Raw genomic sequence first — 20,177 nt, 5'->3', positions numbered from 1 at the left:
CCGGCAGCCTCCGAAACCACCGTTGAGCCGATCCGGAGAGGGTGGTCAGAAAAACTCGACACTTCACCCCATCTGTATACTGGTGAAGGGTAGCCGTGTTGTCAAATTTACTCAAGTGATCGTCCGGGTCGGTGGTTCCATTGTATTCACTGATCGCCGGGGGCATATAGTGCTTTGGCAGAGGGTCCCCCAAGATGGCCTCTGAAAATTGTCGATTGACCTGCTCGAGCGAGGAGTCCGTTCGGGGGCCTTTGCCTTTTCTATTATCTCGCCGTGGTACTTCATCTGATGAAGAGCCTTTGTCACGATTAGCTGTTGCGGCCTCAGGAGGAGTGCGGAAGAGGGCTCGATGGAATGGAACCGTAGCTTGTGGTGCTTCTGCTCGGCCACCTGATGCTGATGTAGCTTGCTGCTCCATTCGATCGGCTTGCGACTTTTGTTTTTGTTCCACCAGCTTGGCGGCTCTTATCTCGATCAGAGCGTCGAGCTCTTCTGTGGAGAGCATCACCGAATGTTGTCGTCCAGCTTCGTCCATCGCTTCCGCCCGGATACAGGAACATTCTCACAGACGACGCCAAATTGATGCTGTCCGAAAGCCGAATCAACGAACGCTAGGTAAGTGGCGTTCTCCGGTTGTTGACGTAGATCTTCGACCGCTGGTGCGAACTTCCGGCGAACCTGCAAAGGAGTCGGGCCGGGGAAGGGTTCCCGACAGCGACCTTCCGACGCTCAAGTCAGAAGAAAGAACAGCAAGAAAGTAGCTCCAAGGATTGATTGCTCTCTCCCAGTGAAGACCAATGGCTTATATATATATAGAGCCACGGGAGCTTGGTGCGCATAATCCGAAGCGTGCACGTGTCATGCCCCATACCGCAGCATGGGCTTGTCAGAAGAGCATGTTTGACTCCATGCCGCTACAGTCTGAGCGTCTCTTCGATGGGACAGCAGAACTTTCTATCGCCCCCTACCGGGTATGGTCTGATCTTCGAACATGCCTATTGTCATCAACAGGGGTCACTGAGATGACGTCCACACTGTCCTCTACTCTTTGACTGTCGTTTCCCGGATCGACCACCAAGCCGCTAGGCTAGAACATTCGTCTGACCTGGCGTAAGTGGTCGTCCGTCTGGGAAGGCTCAGGGTCGTCCATCCGCTCGGTTCTCACCGCCTGAGACCTTGGCCGATCGAGCACACGGCTCAGCCTTCACTTTCGCCGTGTCACGGCCGGGCGGGTTATCCTCTCGGCCATATGACCCTCCCATTTCGATTCCCTGGGGTTGGCCCTCCTTTGACTGCCAACCTACACATATCGTCGGCTTTTCCCTTATGAGGGTCCCTCAGTCTTACCACCGGATCATCTTTCATGAATGGTATTAATCTGTATAATTTTTCTTGTGTCTCTCTTTTAATTTTTTATAATTTTAAATTAATATTTATTTGAATGGTATTTATCTGTATAAATTTCATAATTAATTAAATAACTTAAGAGAAATTTTCAAACAATTTAATCTTTCATTGATATATTTTAAGATAAGATATTTTCTTTCTAGCATATCACCATAGAATATGCTATGTTTATCATATTGATTAATTAAACCCACAACCCTTCCATACATCCCATCATTGGCAACAACTTCATCCTCCGTCCCTCCGTCCTCTTCTTGTTCATCCGTGATTAATAATAAACTTGCCCCCAGGGGCTGGATCAGATGGTAAAGTATTGGTCTGTTTGCCGAGCGTGCGACGGTTGGAGAGTCACCAACTGCAGCGAGGGATAATATCTCCATCAGTTGGTTTAAAGCCTCGAACGCCAACACTTTGCCATCCCAGCATTCACCCTGATTTACCTTCCTCCTACATCACCGGGGGGTCGGCGTAGGGGGCCGCTAGGGCGGCGGATCCGCCCTTTTGCCGAGAGTGATTAATAATAAACTTGCCACTGTGATTAATAATAAACTTATCTCAATTCTTCCCTATTGCAATTCCATTCCATATATTCTAACTAATCCCCTGTCACCCTACTCCCATTCGTTGTCTTCTTCTATTACTTACTTTTCAATGTCCGAAGAACTTGGCTTCAAACCTTCATTGGCAGGACAAGTGCAACGACCAGAGTTGACAAGCGAAAATGTTGCCAATGGGGACGATGAGATTCTGAAACACACCCGAAACATGCAAGTGGCCATATTGATCCTGATGCACAAACACGAAGGGTTACTCAACCAACTTATCAAAAATCAGCAGCCACCACCTAAACCATCAAAAGCTCAAATAAAGGGTAAGATTTCACTATTTAATTAGGTAACTTATCCGTCTCAAATTTAAATCTAGCAAATATTATATTCATAGAGAAAAAAGCCCAATCTAAAAGCGTCTATGAGCATACAAATTGTTTCTATTTATTTTCTAGTTTTTAAAATATATCATTGTTAATTATTTGTAATTAAGATTAGTTTTTTTCAAAGATAATTAAAACCTATTTAGCAAATTATATATTGTTAAGATTTTGTTTTCTTATTTGGTTATTAATAGCAGTTAAAGAATTATATTACATTAATATTACTTTTATTATTTAATTCTTACACTGCAGGTTCATGCATCCATGTAATACAATGTATTATGGATATGTTGCTCTTCTCGACAATCATTGTCATCTGCATAACTGGAGTGTTTGCCAAGGAAAATTATTGGACAAATTACGGGCCTATTGTGTTAGCATTATTTATCCTCGTAGGCTTATCAGAATATGTGTCTGTAAGTTAATACAACAACAACAACAACCAAGCCTTTTCCCACTAAGTGGGGTCGGCTGTATGAATCCTTTTACGCCATTGAGCTCTATCTCCTATTATATCATCATCTATATTTAAATAAATTTTATCTTGTTTTATTGTTGCTAACCAAGTCTTTTTTGGTCTTCCTCTTCCTCGTTTTATATGCATGTTTATCATAGTTTCACATCGCCTAACTGGAGCATTTATTGGTCGTCTAAGTACATGTCCGTACCATCTTAAACGTGTCTCTCTGAGTTTTTCCTCAATAGATGCAACTCCTACTTTCTCTCTAATGCTCTCATTTCTTATTTTGTCCATCCTCGTATGTCCACACATCCACCTTAACATCCTCATCTCTGCAACTCTCATCTTCTGCTCATGTGCTCGAGTCATAGCCCAACATTCAGCTCCATATAACATAGCAGGTCTAACTGCTGTTTTATAGAACTTACCTTTAAGTTTAAGAGGTACTTTACGGTCACATAAAACACTCGACGCTCCCCTCCATTTCACCCATCCTGCTTGTATTCTATGTAAGACATCTCTCTCAATCCCTCCATCATTTTGTAAAAATGATCCTAAATATTTAAATTTCTCGGTTCCAGGCAACTCGTCTTCTCCTATCTTAACAATTGTTTCATTACTTCTAATATTGCTAAACTTAAATTCCATATATTCCGTCTTTAATCTACTAAGCTTAAAACCTTTCCCTTCTAGTGTTTCCCTCCAAGATTCTAGCTTAGCATTTACTCCTTCACGTGTCTCATCTACCAAAATAATATCATCTGCAAACAACATGCACCACGGTACTGTGTCTTGAATGTGTGCAGTGAGTTCATCCATAATTAATGTAAAAAGATAGGGACTTAGAGCTGATCCTTGATGTAACCCTATCTTTATTGGAAATGCTTCAGTTACTCCGCCTGAAGTCTTTACTCTGGTCGTTACATCCTCATACATATCCTTAATTAGTTCAATATATGTTACGCTAACACCTCTCTTTTCTAAAATTCTCCATATAATTTCTCTTGGGACTCTATCATATGCCTTTTCTAAGTCAATGAATACCATGTGTAGATCTTGTTTTTGCTCTCGATATTTTTCAATTAATTGTCTAAGAAGATGTATAGCTTCTATTGTCGACCTTCCAGGCATGAACCCAAATTGATTTTCTGTCACTGTGGTCTCCTTCCTTAATCTTTTTTCTATTACTTTTTCCCAAAGTTTCATAGTATGACTCATTAGTTTAATACCCCTATAGTTTGCACAATTTTGTACGTCTCCCTTATTCTTATATAAGGGAACTAGAGTACTTATCCTCCATTGATCAGGCATTTTTTTCGTTTTCAATATCATGTTAAATAATTTTGTAAGCCATTCAATACCTTGTTTCCCTAAGCACTTCCATACCTCTATCGGAATATCATCTGGTCCAACGGCTTTTCCATTGTGCATCTCATTTAAAACTTGTTTTACTTCTGAAGTTTGAATTCTACGATAAAAATTAAAATTTCGATGCTCATTTGACCTAATTAAATTACCTAAGTTAAGTTGGTCTCCTAAACCTTCATTAAAAAGTTGATGAAAATACCTCTTCCACCGCTCTTTTATTTCTCCATCGCTTACTAATACCCTATTACATTCATCTTTAATACATTTTATTTGGCTAAGATCTCTTGTTTTTCTTTCTCTCACTTTAGCTATTCTATAAATATCTTTTTCCCCTTCTTTTGTATCCAATTTTTGATATAACCGTTCAAAAGTTTCATTTTTTGCTTCACTCACTACTTTCTTAGCTTCTTTCTTGGCTATTGTATATTTTTTTAAATTTTCCTCGTTCTTACAAATATATAATTCCTTATAAGCTATTCGTTTTTCCCTCACTTTCTCTTGTACTTTCTCATTCCACCACCAAGATTCTTTACTTAGCGGTGCATGCCCCTTTGACTCACCGAGGACACTCTTAGCTACTATTTTCAACTTTGATACCATCTTATCCCATGTTGTATTAGAGTCATCGTATATTTCACCTAATGCTTGTACTTCTACCTTCTCTTTAAATATATGTTGCTTCCCATCCTTTAACTTCCACCACTTAATTCTAGGAATTGTATATATTTTCTTTCTATTGATACTATGTTTGAGGCGTATATCCAACACTACTACCCTATGTTGGGTAGTTAAGCTTTCTCCAGGGATGACTTTGCAATCTTTACAAATCTTTCTATCCTTCTTCCTAACCATAAGAAAGTCAATTTGCGATTTATTATTCCCACTTTTGAATGTGACTAAGTGTTCTTCTCTTTTCTTAAAAAATGTATTAGCTAATATAAGGTCATATGCTATCGCAAAATCTAATATAGTTTTCCCTTCCTCATTCCTCGTTCCAAACCCATAACTCCCATGTACTCTCTCATATTCCTCATTTTTCACTCCGACATGCCCATTTAGATCACCTCCTATTAAAATCATTTCATTTGGTGGAATATTTTGTAATATTTCATCTAAGTCCTCCCAAAACCTTGATTTGGTAGCTTCATCTAATCCTACTTGTGGTGCATATACGCTAATTATGTTCATAGTTTCTTTCGCCACTATTATCTTAAGGGTTATAATTCTATCCCCTTTTCTAACTACTCCTACAACTTCATCCTTTAACAAACTATCTACAATAATACCCACTCCATTTCTTGCTTTACTCTTTCCAGTGTACCATAACTTAAAACCCGAGTTCTCTATCATCTTTGCCTTCTCACCTGTCTATTTTGTCTCTTGTACACATAAAATATTAATTTTTTTCCTAATCATCATATCTACTACCTCTATTGATTTACCGGTGAGAGTTCCTATATTCCATGTTCCAAATCTTAGATTATTAGTTTTCCTATCATATTTGTTCTTATCTAACCTATGGTGTGAGAACTCTTGCCTATTTAACACTACACCCAAGTTCTCATGGAGATGTAGCGGTCCTTGCTGAGACGTTACAGTCGGACCCTGTAACGCGAACTCTTGCATATTTATCACTACACGACGTTACAGTCGGACCCTGCAACGCGTTCCTTCCGGGGAACAACCTAGCATTAGCACAATAGTTTAATGGATTCATTCATGAAATTTTGCCATAGTTTGACGCTGGCTGGCAACCTAACGCAACCCTCCTCCTTTATCCGGGCTTGGGACCGGCCATGACTGGTCATCATGGGCGGAGTTGTGTCTGTAAGTTAATGATTTTTTAAAATTTACCACTTAATTATTTTTGAATTGACCATAGTTATAAAATTTTGAATAGGTGACTGATTGGAAACAAGTGGCTGTCGGTTGCTCCAAGTTTTGTGACAATCAGTGAAACTCCTATGGGAACTATATATATTTTAAATCCTTGTTTAATTGTAAATATAATTAGCAAAATCTGATTAAATCACTGTTCATCTTTGCATCCTACTACTATTTCAGTCTTAATATTCTAAAAGACACCGTCAGTAGCTAAGGGTGTTATTGATTTTGTTTCCTATTGTTTACTCCACAAAAACATATTTTTTAACATCGGATTGTTTTTATTATATTTTTTAACTGTCTCATGCTCGCCTTGGTATATGTTATTACGTCACTTTATCAATTTATTTATTTATTTTTGAGTGTTCATCCAAAAAATTGCATGCCTTGAAATATTTAAATCACTGTTGATACCTTTTGAAATTGAGTTGTTTGTCATTCATTACATCTGCCAAATTTAAGTTTATTTTGTTTAAATCATATGACTTACCATTTTAACTCTATTCCACTTGTATGGAGAGGGTTTGGCCTACATTGTAGGAATAGACACATTTGATTTATCAATTTCATAGATACAATTTAAACTAAATTATTTTCCCAATTTAGAAAAATCAACCCGAAATCAAACAAAAAGAAATGTTTTGGATTGAAATTGAACTAAAATATTTGATTTACTCTGGTGTAAATCAAAATTATAATTAAAAAGAACAAAAAAAATGTATATACTAAGTACTAAACATACTGAATGATATATTATTAAATTATTTACTGCTTATAATTATAGCATCAATTAATTATACATCCTAGATAATTAAAAAAATAAATAAAGACTATAATCAAATACATTCTAATTATTATTGGGGGATAAAATAAATATTCAATTAATTTTGATTTTTCCCATTTATGCATGATTTATTTCAAATCGCTTATTTTTCACTTTAATGGTATTGTTCTTTTTCTATAGTTCCATCTCATTTTAGTTTCCTTAGTATCTGAATATTGACATTTTGTGAGTCTTTTAATCATTGGGGTTGTGCGTAGTTATTACCTCGTGAATATATATTAATTTGTAATTTTTCACATTTTCTATATTCTTATCAGATACTTACGGCTCAGTATGCTATACTGAAAACTTACTGTAAAAAATTATTTATGATTTTCTTATTGGTTTTTAATTACAGGAAATAAAGGGCAATAATAAAATTCCTTGAAGACTAATAAGAATCATGAACCAAGAAAAAAAATGGGAGCATTTTTAGTTGCAATTTTATTCTTAATAAAATTTTGTAAGAGTCGGTTATCAATTTTTGTGGGAACCAATCATGGATTGAATTAAAAAAATTGTCTATATTTCTTATGTTTTAAAATATTTTTAGTTGTGTAATTTTGGAGTGATCAGAGTAGGTAAGGATTAAGTTTTGATATTTCATATCACTTTTTGTTGTGGCTGAAGAATTTATTGCCGATATCTTTCTTCAGTGATCGGACCTATACAAATGGTAAAAAGTGATTCGCTCGTCCTTAGTGCCCCCATCAATTCGTCTCTAGATCAATACGGAGGAGGTAAATCATGGGTGACTACTAGCTATTAGTGCAAATGGTCAAGTCATGAGGGAGGTTATGCTCGATCACGCCGAGTTTCGATCCTAAGATCTCATATGATAACATCTCATGTCTTAATCATCGCACCGTCCCGAAAGAACATGATCGGACCTATACAAGTAACACGCATTAGAGGGCTCATTGAAAATTATCTTGATGAAACTCCTCCGATACCTAAACGAGATGTGTATCATAGAAAAGATAAAATAGTAGTAGAAGAATGAAATTATGATTTAATATCATTCTTAATTATTCTATTTATTGGCAATATGTGAAGTACTTGGGTTGGGTCTGCTCCATATTTGCTGAATCTACTCGACTCAAAGGAAATCTTATTTATTTTCTAAACCAATCAATGATTTTTGCATGCGTTACAGTGTTAAAAATGAAATAAGACATATTAACTACTTTTGCAAAACAGTAATATTTAATGGATAAAACACTTTGCTGATTTTTTTAAACGTACATAAATTATTCTACCAAAAAAAAAACATCGATTTTTTACTCAAAGAAGTCACCACGTTTCCTTATTTACTAAAATAAACACTCTAGTTTTAATACTATTAAAAAAATATAAAAAATAATATTATTCCCTTTATATCCCTTCTGCCAACCTTCAAAATCCCCTTTCTTCAGACGTGATTTTCTAATACATCTGAGACACATTTGTTTTGTTTTAAATTTAAAATTAATAAAATGATTTGGATACATGTGAGACTCATTCCTCTCTTTCTTACCTCGTGGAAATCCATGGTCATTGTCCTCCACCGAAACCTTGGCTTCGTGTGTCCCGGCATCCAGGGCTTCTGACGGAATTCATATAGTATGTCCCTCCACTACAACAAAAACCCTCATAGACATCGGTTTTCCACCGGTGTCTATTTCATTTTCGACCGATGTCTATGAAGCCGATGTAAAAGATCTGCCATTTTAGACATCGGGTTTAAACCGATGTAGTATCACTTAACGACACCGGTCTTCGAATCGGTTATTAACCGGTGTAGTATCACTTAACGACACCGTTTCATCAACGGTGTAAAACCGATGTAATATTGTATGTTAATAAGACCAGTTTTGACAGTGGTAAATGACCGATGTAATATTAGTTAATAACACCGATTTTACAGCGGTGGAAAACCGATGTAATATGGATATTTTTTTACAGCACAAATTTGATTTCCAAAAAACCGACAGTAATAAAAAATATACACAAATTACACAAATATTCTTCATTCAACAATATCCATAAAATACACAAATATTCACAAATTATATAAATAATCTTCTTACAACAGTATCCATAAAATACCCAAACATTCTTTTTACATCAAAAACTAGCTAATAGATATCAAAATCAAGGTAGAACATTCTTTTAACAACACATCAAGATAGAACCGCACTTCAAATGTAATCTAGCATGCATTCAGCCCACTCGAACCGCACTTCATCAATTTCAACTCTGGAGTACTTCAGATTTGTAAACTGTAAAAACACATAAATAATATATTAGTAAAGATGCAATTTTGAAAGCTGGAAATGGTAAAGATACTTGCAACAAAGATAATCTACAATACTTTATACAAAGTTAATTCATGATCAGGACCCAATAATCCACCATATGTCAAATAACTAAAACAAATGTGTACATGTATCAAATAAAATAGAATACTGAGTTTTTAAAGGCTACTGTGGAAGACTATTGTTCATAATGCTTAATTCATTGAAGGATAATTGCGCACATCCGCATACACACCGATACACATATACATATGCAATTTAGCACAAAAAAATATTATTATAAAATCTAAAACTTTCATATATGACACTTAGTATATACTACTTAGAAGCATAGACATAATACAACTGTGCCCTTGTAAAATCTCATAAGCAAGAATGCAACTGTGCCCTTTGTATACACATGGCTAATAGACATAATACAATAAGGAGCAAAAGCTATAAAAATCATTGTAACAAAAGCATAACATCCGGTTTGTATAAAAAGAATCATAGCAAGCACCAGGGGAAAAGCATAGAAATTATCAAAATCACCAGGGGAAAAGCATCCGGTTGTTCACAAAAAATTCATTATAACATAGAAACACATCAAGCACCAGGAAAAGCATAGCAGCAGCAAGATCTCAAAAGATAAGAGACGTTCATAATCAATCAAAATCAATGAGTTTGTATGAATTATGATACTGAAACAGTGTTGGAAAATGCAACAAATTATCTTTAGGCCTTATATGCAAAATGGAATATATTGTATTATTACCATTGCTGGAAGTGAATCTTTATGGTCAACTCCAAAATTTTCAATTATATCTTTCATATATCGCATGATATAAAAACCACATTGCTCCACATCCGGTTGTTGAGGAGCCTATGTTAGAAAAGAAATATTGGAATAACTCCTTCAAGGATAGTGAAACAGTTGCTAATCAAAAGGACATACCTTGACAACTATCCATGTTGGTTGTTTTTTCCCTTTCCTTCCAGCCTCCGCATTATACATTTTCAAGGCCCTTCGTGCATATAACCCGTGGGAATTGTATTGCCACATCAAAATACATACATGTTTCAACAAAGGTAAGAAAAGAAGCCAAAAAAACTTATGAAAGACACTGGGTCAGATCCAAGAGGTCATTCCATCAATTATTAAAGTCCAAGCCATCATGTCCTTCAGGAATTCCCAACAAGTACATGTGTATATTATCAATTCATACAAAAAACACATAAAAATAAAACATGTTCTGTACACTTTCAACAGAATATTTTGCATTGTTCACTTTGAAAATTACCACACTATATCTATAGTTTAATTCAGTGTTCAAAAGAACAACTTTAATGAATGATTTTAATTATTTGGTTCAAATTGAAACAACCCACATGTATGAAGGTTGATTTGCTTTTGTTATATTTCTTGATGAAAATGATTTAATTTAGTTATATTAAGAGGTCTTGTTCAAATTGTACTACAGCTAGTTACAACTGAAAGAAATATTTCTTAGGTGATTTCACTAGCAATCAATTTTCCGATTCTGAAACTAAGATTAAACCAGGAAAACCCCAGCCATCAATTTGCAGCTTCTAAGTATCAAACTTAATGGCATAGAAACAAGGTAAACGTTGACATGAAAATTGATTGTGCTAATTATTTCAGATGGATCGCTTAAAAATCAATGTTCACTAAACGAACCTTTTATCCATTAGATTCTTTGATAAGCAAATAAGAAATTAAATAAATAAATCATAAAATAAAATTTAAGAACCATCAAAATGATAAAGATCTTAAAGTATGACATTCATCCATGAGACAGGGAATTTATCACATTCTCCAAACAAAAAAATTACAATTAGCATGAGAAAATATAAAACAAAAAGTGTAGGTGTGACATAAATGAACAGAAAATTCCCAATTTCCCTTGCTATTCCGACTGCCTTCAAGAGTTAACACACCAATTGCTTGTAAAAGTTAATTTTCATAAATTGCAAATTGGTTGAACGTCAATCACCATGAGCAAGACACAACACTGAGTTGGTCAAATATGCACCAGATGATGGTAATATTGAAGTTGGAATTAACATCAACGTGGATTGAAGTGTTGACTTAGAACAATGAGAAGTCTTGTAACGTCTTCGCAATGCATATATTAGAAACTAAATTCAAAATCCCTCTACATAGTTTGGAAAGATTATTAACAATTTCATCATTGTCAAATATAAAGACACCTTTTTTCCTGGCCTCACAAGGCGCAAGGCAACTTCCGCTGCTGTATTGGCAGCAGCAATCACATCTGCTGCTCTACCAGTCACTGGTCCTTCCTGTATAACTTGAGTGTGTGCCACCACAGTAATAAACCCATCAATATGACACCCCATGTCACTGCAACACAGAGAAGTTATTGCCAAAAAACCTCAGAAGAATTAAATCGTAGAGAGTCACAAAACAATCTAGATAATCAACATATACATTTTAACGATGTCATTTTCTTCCAGTACATTCTCGTCATTGCCAAGCTTAGCTTGAAATAACGGAATACAAGCATGATAGAGTGCCAAGGGTCCCCACATATATGTCCATATGGCTTGAAATAAAAAGAAATAACCACTTAAATTAGAGGGATCAAACAAATTTATGAAGATAAAAAAATAACTACACAATAATGTCACAGCATAGGGAGTAACAAACTACTTGAATCATCAACTTTTTACTAAAATAAGGAAAGCCCTGGTGACCAGAAAAGTAAAAGTAGAAAATACTGCAGCCAAGACTAGAATCTAATTAACAAAATTAGTGTAATTATAAATTTGTCCATAAATAAGTCAATTCTCCAAATCAAGGATTACACATCAAACTTTGTGATCAAGTCTATTAACGTGGTCACTGATAAAAAAGAAAGTTCATAGGGTATCCATTAGTAGACATCTCTATGGCACAAGTTTGTTTTCGTTTGACAATAAAAAAGCAGATAAAGATCTTTTAAGATACAAAAAATGCTATAAACATGCAATTATTATCACAATAACTGGCAGTCATTTCATCAAAACAAGATATTTTTTTTCAAATTATTCCGGGCAAACCAGATCATCCAAAAGCAGTTCAATCTGAGGGAAGACGGGCTATAAAATCCAAGTACAAAACAATACTGGATTACTTCACCATAGACGAACCTTCCAGCCTCAAAGGTCACCCCCACTTCCAAACAAAATTTCAGAGTCCAGTACACCACAATTAAGTCCAAACCGGAAAGCAAAACAAATCTCAAATTCATCTCGAAGATGTCGCAAGAATCAACACACCAGAGCTCCACAGAAATCCCAATTCATGACACATTCCACCAACCAGCCATTAAGCCAAGCATATCAACGAACAGGTAACGTGCAAGACGTGCAAAACACTTACAGCAGCAACAATACGGTGGAACTCTATTAAAAACTCATACACAGTCAATCAAACATTGCAAGATTTGTATTAAGAACATTCCAGTGGTTATCAAGCTTCAACAATAACCGAATACACCGACCAGATATTGAAATCCAGAAATTAGGCGATTTCAACCGCACTTCGATGAACCTTCGATTCAAATCGATAAATCTCAGGGGAAATCGAGTACAATCTCATTCACAAACAGGCGAAATCCACAAGATTCACCACAGAGTAGACCACCGGAAATCCATTTCCATTGATAATAGAACGCAGGGAAAAAAACTCAGAAACCTCGCGATTCAAACTAAGAAATCCCCAATGAAACCTCAACCGAACAAGGCTCTAAAGAACGTAAACCTTTCGCAAATCATTTCACCAATCTCTCCACCTAAGAGAAATGATCCACACCTTCTAAGTTCCTACCACCTTACCTCACATATCTCGCACAATCATAAAGGGAATGAACTTACCTTTCCTTGCATTTCCCCTTTCTAGTGTTGCCTCTACGAGTCCTCACGCGATGGTAGCACCGTCGTGAGGTGGTGGCAGGAATCCATGTCTAGGCGCACTGCCCCTTGAGAACCGCCTACGTGAGGTGGTGCCTGGCGGAGAGCTCGGTCGTCGGTGAGGTGCTTCGCCAATTTGGTGGAGCGACAGCGCCCAGAGGAACAGCGATCGCGAGTAGAGATGGTGTGGTTTGATGTTGTTCAGCGTGTTTAGGGCTACAGTGAACGGGTCGGTAAAGTTTAGTTTTTATAAGTAAGTTATCTTGCCTAACTTCGATGTGGTTGTGGGCGTCCTCTCGTTGTTAGGATCTCGTCGGCCCCTGCCTCAGCCGGGAAGAGCGAAGAGAGGAAGGAGAAGGAGGAAGAGATGATCGGACGAGGAGGCAGAACGGAATGATTTATGCTGCGGTTTTGCTTAGGACCGAAGCAGGTGGTTTTGATCCTGATCGGAAGAGGCAGGTATGTCGATCTAGAAGGAGAAGAGGGAGATGAGGCTGAGAGAGATGGCCGGAGGAAAGTGGTGGTGGCGTCGCGGCGATATAGGTTTAGGGCTAAGTATGGGTGGACGGCGCGATATAGGTTTAGGTTTGGAGGGAAGAGTGAAGTGTTGCAAATTTTGGCTAAGTATGGGTGGAAAAATTAAATTATTTTATTTTGTCATAGATATCGGATTTTAAAAACCGATGTTAAAATCGGTGTCTATTAACGAAAAAACGGGCGCTCATAGATATCGCCTAAAAAACCGATGTCTATGAGCTAAAATCTGCGCTCATAGACACCGGTTTTTGGAAAACCCGGTGTAAAATACTCAAAGACATCGGTTTTTGCTTAAAACCGTTGTTGTTCCACTGATGTCTATGAGGGATTTTGTTGTAGTGCTCTAAGGCGGCGTCAAGACTTTCTGACGAGATCCACACATCTAAGGCGACAGACGTTAAGGGTTTCTGACGAAATCCACACAGAGGTCTCTCCATTCAAGTGTTTAGGGATTTGTTTGTCGTAAATGCTCTCCTTTTAGAATGAAGCAATAAGCTGCGACACCAAAGGTAAGTATCACGAACTTATTCACCTTAGAAACCCATAGGATATATCCAGAAACTAAAGGATATATCCGAAAAATGCCTGATATGGGATTATCACATTGGGCCTGATATGGTAAAATATCAGGCCCAATATGGGCTTGATATGATCCCATATTAGTGTCATGCCCCGGGGGAGTCCCTGTCCGAAGAAATTTCGACAACATCTCCTCTGTACGGGTGACAATCTGAAACATTTATACAAAGCCCTCAGGGCCACATATACCTCGGCCAACACGGCCGGAACAATAACAGTAATAAAAATATAACACAAAGTCATCCACGCAGTTATATCATCAGCCCACTCGGCTGGAACAAAAATCCAAAACACAGCAGAAAAATGATAGAAAACCAAAATATTTGACATGCTAGCTAGCTAGGCTTACACCACACCACAAAACACCACTCCAGAAACAAAGTCGAAACACAAGCTAGATAAACAAATACCAAAGTACAAATGTACAACAGCGAAGATAGATCTTCTAAGGTGACATGGGACCAGCAGGCAAGATACTCCAAGCGACACCATAGACAACCTGGTACCTGAAAAAGATAGTGTCCACGAGGGTGAGTTCAACAACTCAGCGAATACCAATAGACATGCCTAGCAAGATATATCTAACAACAATAAACATGGAATACAGCTTCCTAATCATATATAGGAAATATGCAAAACTGAAAGGTAACTGAGGAAGCTGTACTCACCAGGAACTCCTATCCATAACAAAATGATCGTCAAACCAGATACACAATATGTCTCCTGTATGCATGTCAAACAAATGCATCCACCAAAATGCAGCAAACACAAGCAAACAAATGCAATAAATGCATATGATGCCAATGACATGGTCACCCCTGACGCCAGTCAGTCATCTCACACACAATGGTGAGACTAAGTGGGTAGGGCTGTGACAACCGTGCACTCTAACGTCACTGCTCCTGATGAGTGACCGAGTGGACGGGATGCTGTCGGAGTACACACATACTCCTACCCCAAATCATAAGTGGGGGAGCGCAATGCTCTCATCTCCCTGTACACCATGACGGGGAAGGATCCCTGATGTGCTACCACGCTGCGTCACACTACCCATGAGCAGACCAACGGAGCACCGAACAGAGCAAAACTGATGTGCTACCACGCTGCGTCACGCTACCCATGAGCGGACCAACGGAGCACCGAACAGTGATGAAATTAGCGATATGCTCTACAATAATGGAGCAGCCTATCACGCAGCATGCAATCATGCGAATGGTGCATGAAACTAAGCATGACAATATCCTGAACCAAATCCACATATATATATATAAATATGTACCCTAGTACAAGTAAGTCAAATCCACATATCTAGGGTATACAGGCCCTCTATGGTAAACAACCTAGATACTGAACATATCCACCTCCATACAATATGTACCAACAATATACATGGATCAAAGCAAAAGGTCAAGGTACACAGATCAGGTATGATATAAAAATATAGATACACATGTCAAATAATAAAAATCCAGAGTCTAGTCCTAAACTCAGTAAAGCATGATATGTCACTTACTCTAGGAACCAAAGTACTCATGGCAATAATCACGAGGTATAAACATGGATACATAACAAGCGACAAAATAGAACATGCTATGGGTATCAAACCGTGACATACCAAAGGCAAACATGATCATTGCTTGCAGCTATAAAATACTATGCATATCCAATTGACAATATCATAAAAAGATAAGTTAAGAGGTACCCGCCTCCGATAAGAGTATCATATCCGGTCCAATCCGACATCGAGATGCTCGTCTTGCGTCAAAGCCCTGTGTCACTAATATATATACATTTTTATTTAGCTAACAATTCATTAAATAGCTAAATAAAAATCCGTACGACTAATTTAGGGTAAAACCCTAATCACATCATCCAACCACAATACGTATCCAAATTCCTATACCATACCTCAAGCTCAACTGCTGTTGAACACAGAACAAGGTGAGCTGATTGCTGCTGAAAACAAGGTATACCACAACAAGATCTCCTTGCTGCAGTTTTTCCCCATAACGCACCACACTTGGTTGGAATCCTTCCTACTCAACAGATCAAGATGAGATCAACAAGAATATCACAGATCAGAACTAGACTAGAGATTATTAATTCAAACAACAACCTAATTCTAGTAATAACCTGTTCTCACCACCACTTCCTCTTCAACAGCTAATAAGAGCCATGGATCGAGCAAAGTTAATAAGCTACTGATGAAAATGGTAGCCGGAATCAATCTAGGTCACTACCTTCCAACAAACCAAGCACCCAATCAAACCATACAGAGACCATATACCCAAATCAAAAAAAAATCTAAGGCAGAACACCTACCTACCAGTTGCATCAGAGCAATCGAACACACTCGGAAACCACAAATCGGGAACTAGGGCTCGGCTGGAATGTTGCCAAATCACAGCAGAGTAGGCGGCCATCTGCCGGCACTAGGGCAGAGGACAGATGGTGCCCTGCCGGTAGGAAATCTGCATCCCTTGTGCTCGAACGACTGGAGGAGGAAGGAAATCGGGTCTAGGGCTAGGGCACAGAAGGCTGCGAGCAAGCATCAGAGATGTTGGCCGTCGGTGATCGGGTCGTGGCGGTGGGCTTCGGCTAGGGCACGACGTGCTTCCCTGATCTTGGCCGAAGCCAACCCAATGTGGCCAGCTTGAGCAGAGGAGTCGGTGAAACTGAATCTCTACGAGGAGGAGTCGGTAGGACCAATGGTCGACCGGCGGCAGTGGATCAGGTGGAACACTCGGCGACGTCGGGCAGTAAAGAGGAAAAAGGAAGGCGGCGTCGGAGATTAGGGCTCGGGTAGTTTTTCGTCCGTCGATGCCGGTGGAGATGAGGTTAGGAGACGAGAGTAAGGGCGTCGGCGGCTGCGCAATGAAGAGGGAGGTCATCCGCTTGAGGGCTCGGGAAGAAGGAGGCTCGGCGCGACAGGAAAAAGGAACGGGCGATCGCGCGTGTGAGGCTCGGTGAGGGCACGGGGAGGAGAAGAAAATAAATAAGGAAAAGAAAAGGAAAAGAAAATAAATAAATAACTAAATCTTTTCCTCGCTTAAATGGGTATCCTAAACTGGCTCTCCCGGGCTCCGTTTTTACCCATGTTAACTCGTTCGTACGAGCTCCAAAAGATTCACGAAAAATCTCCAAAAATTCCAGAAAATTCCCTTATTATTATTATCTATTTTCCGGTATTTTACAATTAGGCTCAATGTGGGTCTAATATGATCTCATATTAAGTCCAATATGAGCCTGATATGATCCCATATCAGGCCCTCCAGAACAATCTGCATCTTGATTTGGAAAACATTCCACTAGTTTTAATTTTACTGTTAATAAATTATATTTGTAAAACTTGTAGGCTGTAGTTGATTTTGGTCAGAAACTACATTGGAACAGTGTGTTAGGTCACTTTAACAGTTTTTTTGGCCATCGACAATCAAAGGAATGCATCAAGGATCTGTTATTTTACATGATCGAATATAGCGATGATCAAATAGACCCCCTTTTGTGTTTTCTTAGACATACAAGAAATCCAACATATCCATAGTATATTGGTCAATATATTTTAAAATTGGGATTTAACATCTCAAACCTCTAGATTCTTAGGTACAACTCCCAATTTTTAATCTTAAGCACCAAATAGTTTTAGAAACTTAATGTTTTATTTTTTGGTATTTTGGTATGCAAAAAAATATCATACAATATAACTATTAGTTTGCAATTTTTAGGTGTACATGTTGCATTTACATGAAGAGACGCATCTTTATTGCTTAGTATTGCAGACCGAGATGCTTTGGTTCCTATGAATTCAAATCAAGTATCGGGTGACCTCTTTCTTGCTCACTTCTCAAATAACAAACCCACAACCAGAACAAGAATTGAGGAGTTGATGAAATTTTATTCCAATAGAGTTGAAGCACATGTTGATATTTTATTATTTTTCAAATTCTACATTTAGTATATATTTATTTGTGTCTTATTTTCTTCTAGTATGTATAAACTTCCTTTGGGTCTTATAGATATAGTAGATGCTTTTGAGAATCTTGGTAGATTCTACTGGGTTGAAGCCATCCATCAATTTATGACTCTACAATTAGCTACGATTAAGGATTTATTTTCATTAACTCAGACATATGCCCCCAAGACCACCATACTCCTTTACCTAAAGGGATTTGCTGGTCTTTTGCCTATGAGTATATTTGTTATGTTAAATTTGATAATATTTGATGTACATTTATGATTATGTAACACTTATTATGATGAATCAGACATAGTTTTTGGAGCATGTTCCAATCCAAAAATCATACAATATTGAAGGAGCATGAATAAACAAGTGGAAGAATATTCCTTCACATATTAGTAAGGTGAGGACCTTGTTAAACCGAGTATCACCTGAAGAGGTAAATATTAAAGATTGTCACTTATTCAATGTAAATATAAAGTTTATTACATTTATTTTTATAATTGTATAGATTATGATTGAATTAATTCCTACCCAATTTGAAAAAAATATTGTTTGAGAATCTTGATTTAGCTGATGATATTCCACGTCCAATGGAGACATCACAATTAGATGACACTGAAGCAGGATGACAAGGTAATAAGGAATGTCATAAATGGATCATTCAAGCAAACTAAAACAAGGAGCTAACATTGGAAAACATGCATATGAATGAAAGGGTGAAAGAATTAATCAAAATAATAGAAAATAAAGACATGCAAGGTCAATCAAGTGAGCGTGTAGTCGATAGACAAGCCCTAGTTACTTTTGGAATAAGGAGTAGGAGAGTGCGTGATCATAGTCAGTATGATTATAGGGATACTTCAATTGATAGTCCATTGTGAAGAAAACTTTTACCTAAGAGGAAGCAGAGCAAAATACAAATATGCAAGCCTATTGAGAACATCATAGCAGTAGAAGAGATTAACAAAATTGTAAAATAAGGTGAAGTTAAAGATGTAACGACCCCACCCTCCTCCCTACTAGTTTGTGAGGGTGGGATGCTACTTGACTACTAACTATACTTAACTAGAGTTGCTCACATATAAATAATAATACTTAAAACTCTTAAAAGTGAGAGAAACTCGAAACATGCAATAAGTAACAGCTGCAAACATACATGACTCATCTCAACATCCTACTCAAGCATTTGTTCACAACTATAAACATATCAATCTACACATGCATACGACAGTGATACAACTCAAATATTGGGTCTAATGTGCATAACAATTTTAATGGATAAATTCTAAAACTTAAAACATTCTATGAATAAACCATAAACACGAGAGAACAATTCCAACAAGGCAAAAAGAACTTAATCCACCTAAATTTCACAACCAGTCTAAATACACAACTTAATAAATTCTTTAACTAGGTCCCAAGGCTTCCATAGTCCAGACATCACACATCCATCCCACACCTCCTTGTCGCCTTCCTTCACTGTATCTTTCCTTTTCCTTTATCTGCAGTAAGAGAAATGCAACTATAAGCGAAATGCTTAGTAAGTGCTATCTAACTCACAAAACTCGGATATGCATGTGAACAGGAAGAAATCTCAAAACTAAATAGCATTAAAGGAAATACTACTCATGCTCATCTAATAACAAGGAATCAAACGTACTGAAATGCTAAAACATGTGTAGCTGCTCATCTAATAGCAAATAACAATAAGAAAATCTAAACAACATGCTAGAATAAAAGAAAACTATACTTGCTGATTTTTAAACTTATGTGAAGCTTATTTCACTTGTTCAAAACTTATACTTTTTATACTTCAAAATAATAATCTCTTGGGCCCAAGCTTAGTACCATTGTGCGCTCCCTAATAGAAACTGAGGTAGCGAACCACCAGTCCTACGAGGGTAAAGACCTTGGTCTTACCAGGGCGGAGACCTCGGAACCGGTCACCTGGATTTATTTAACGACAACCTCGGAAGTCGGGTACTAGCCTCCTCAAATAAAATACTGATTACTTG

This window comes from Zingiber officinale, chromosome 3A (genome assembly GCF_018446385.1).
Source record: "Zingiber officinale cultivar Zhangliang chromosome 3A, Zo_v1.1, whole genome shotgun sequence".
Classification (NCBI taxonomy): Eukaryota; Viridiplantae; Streptophyta; class Magnoliopsida; order Zingiberales; family Zingiberaceae; genus Zingiber; species Zingiber officinale.
Note: the sequence above shows the minus strand (reverse complement) of the source record.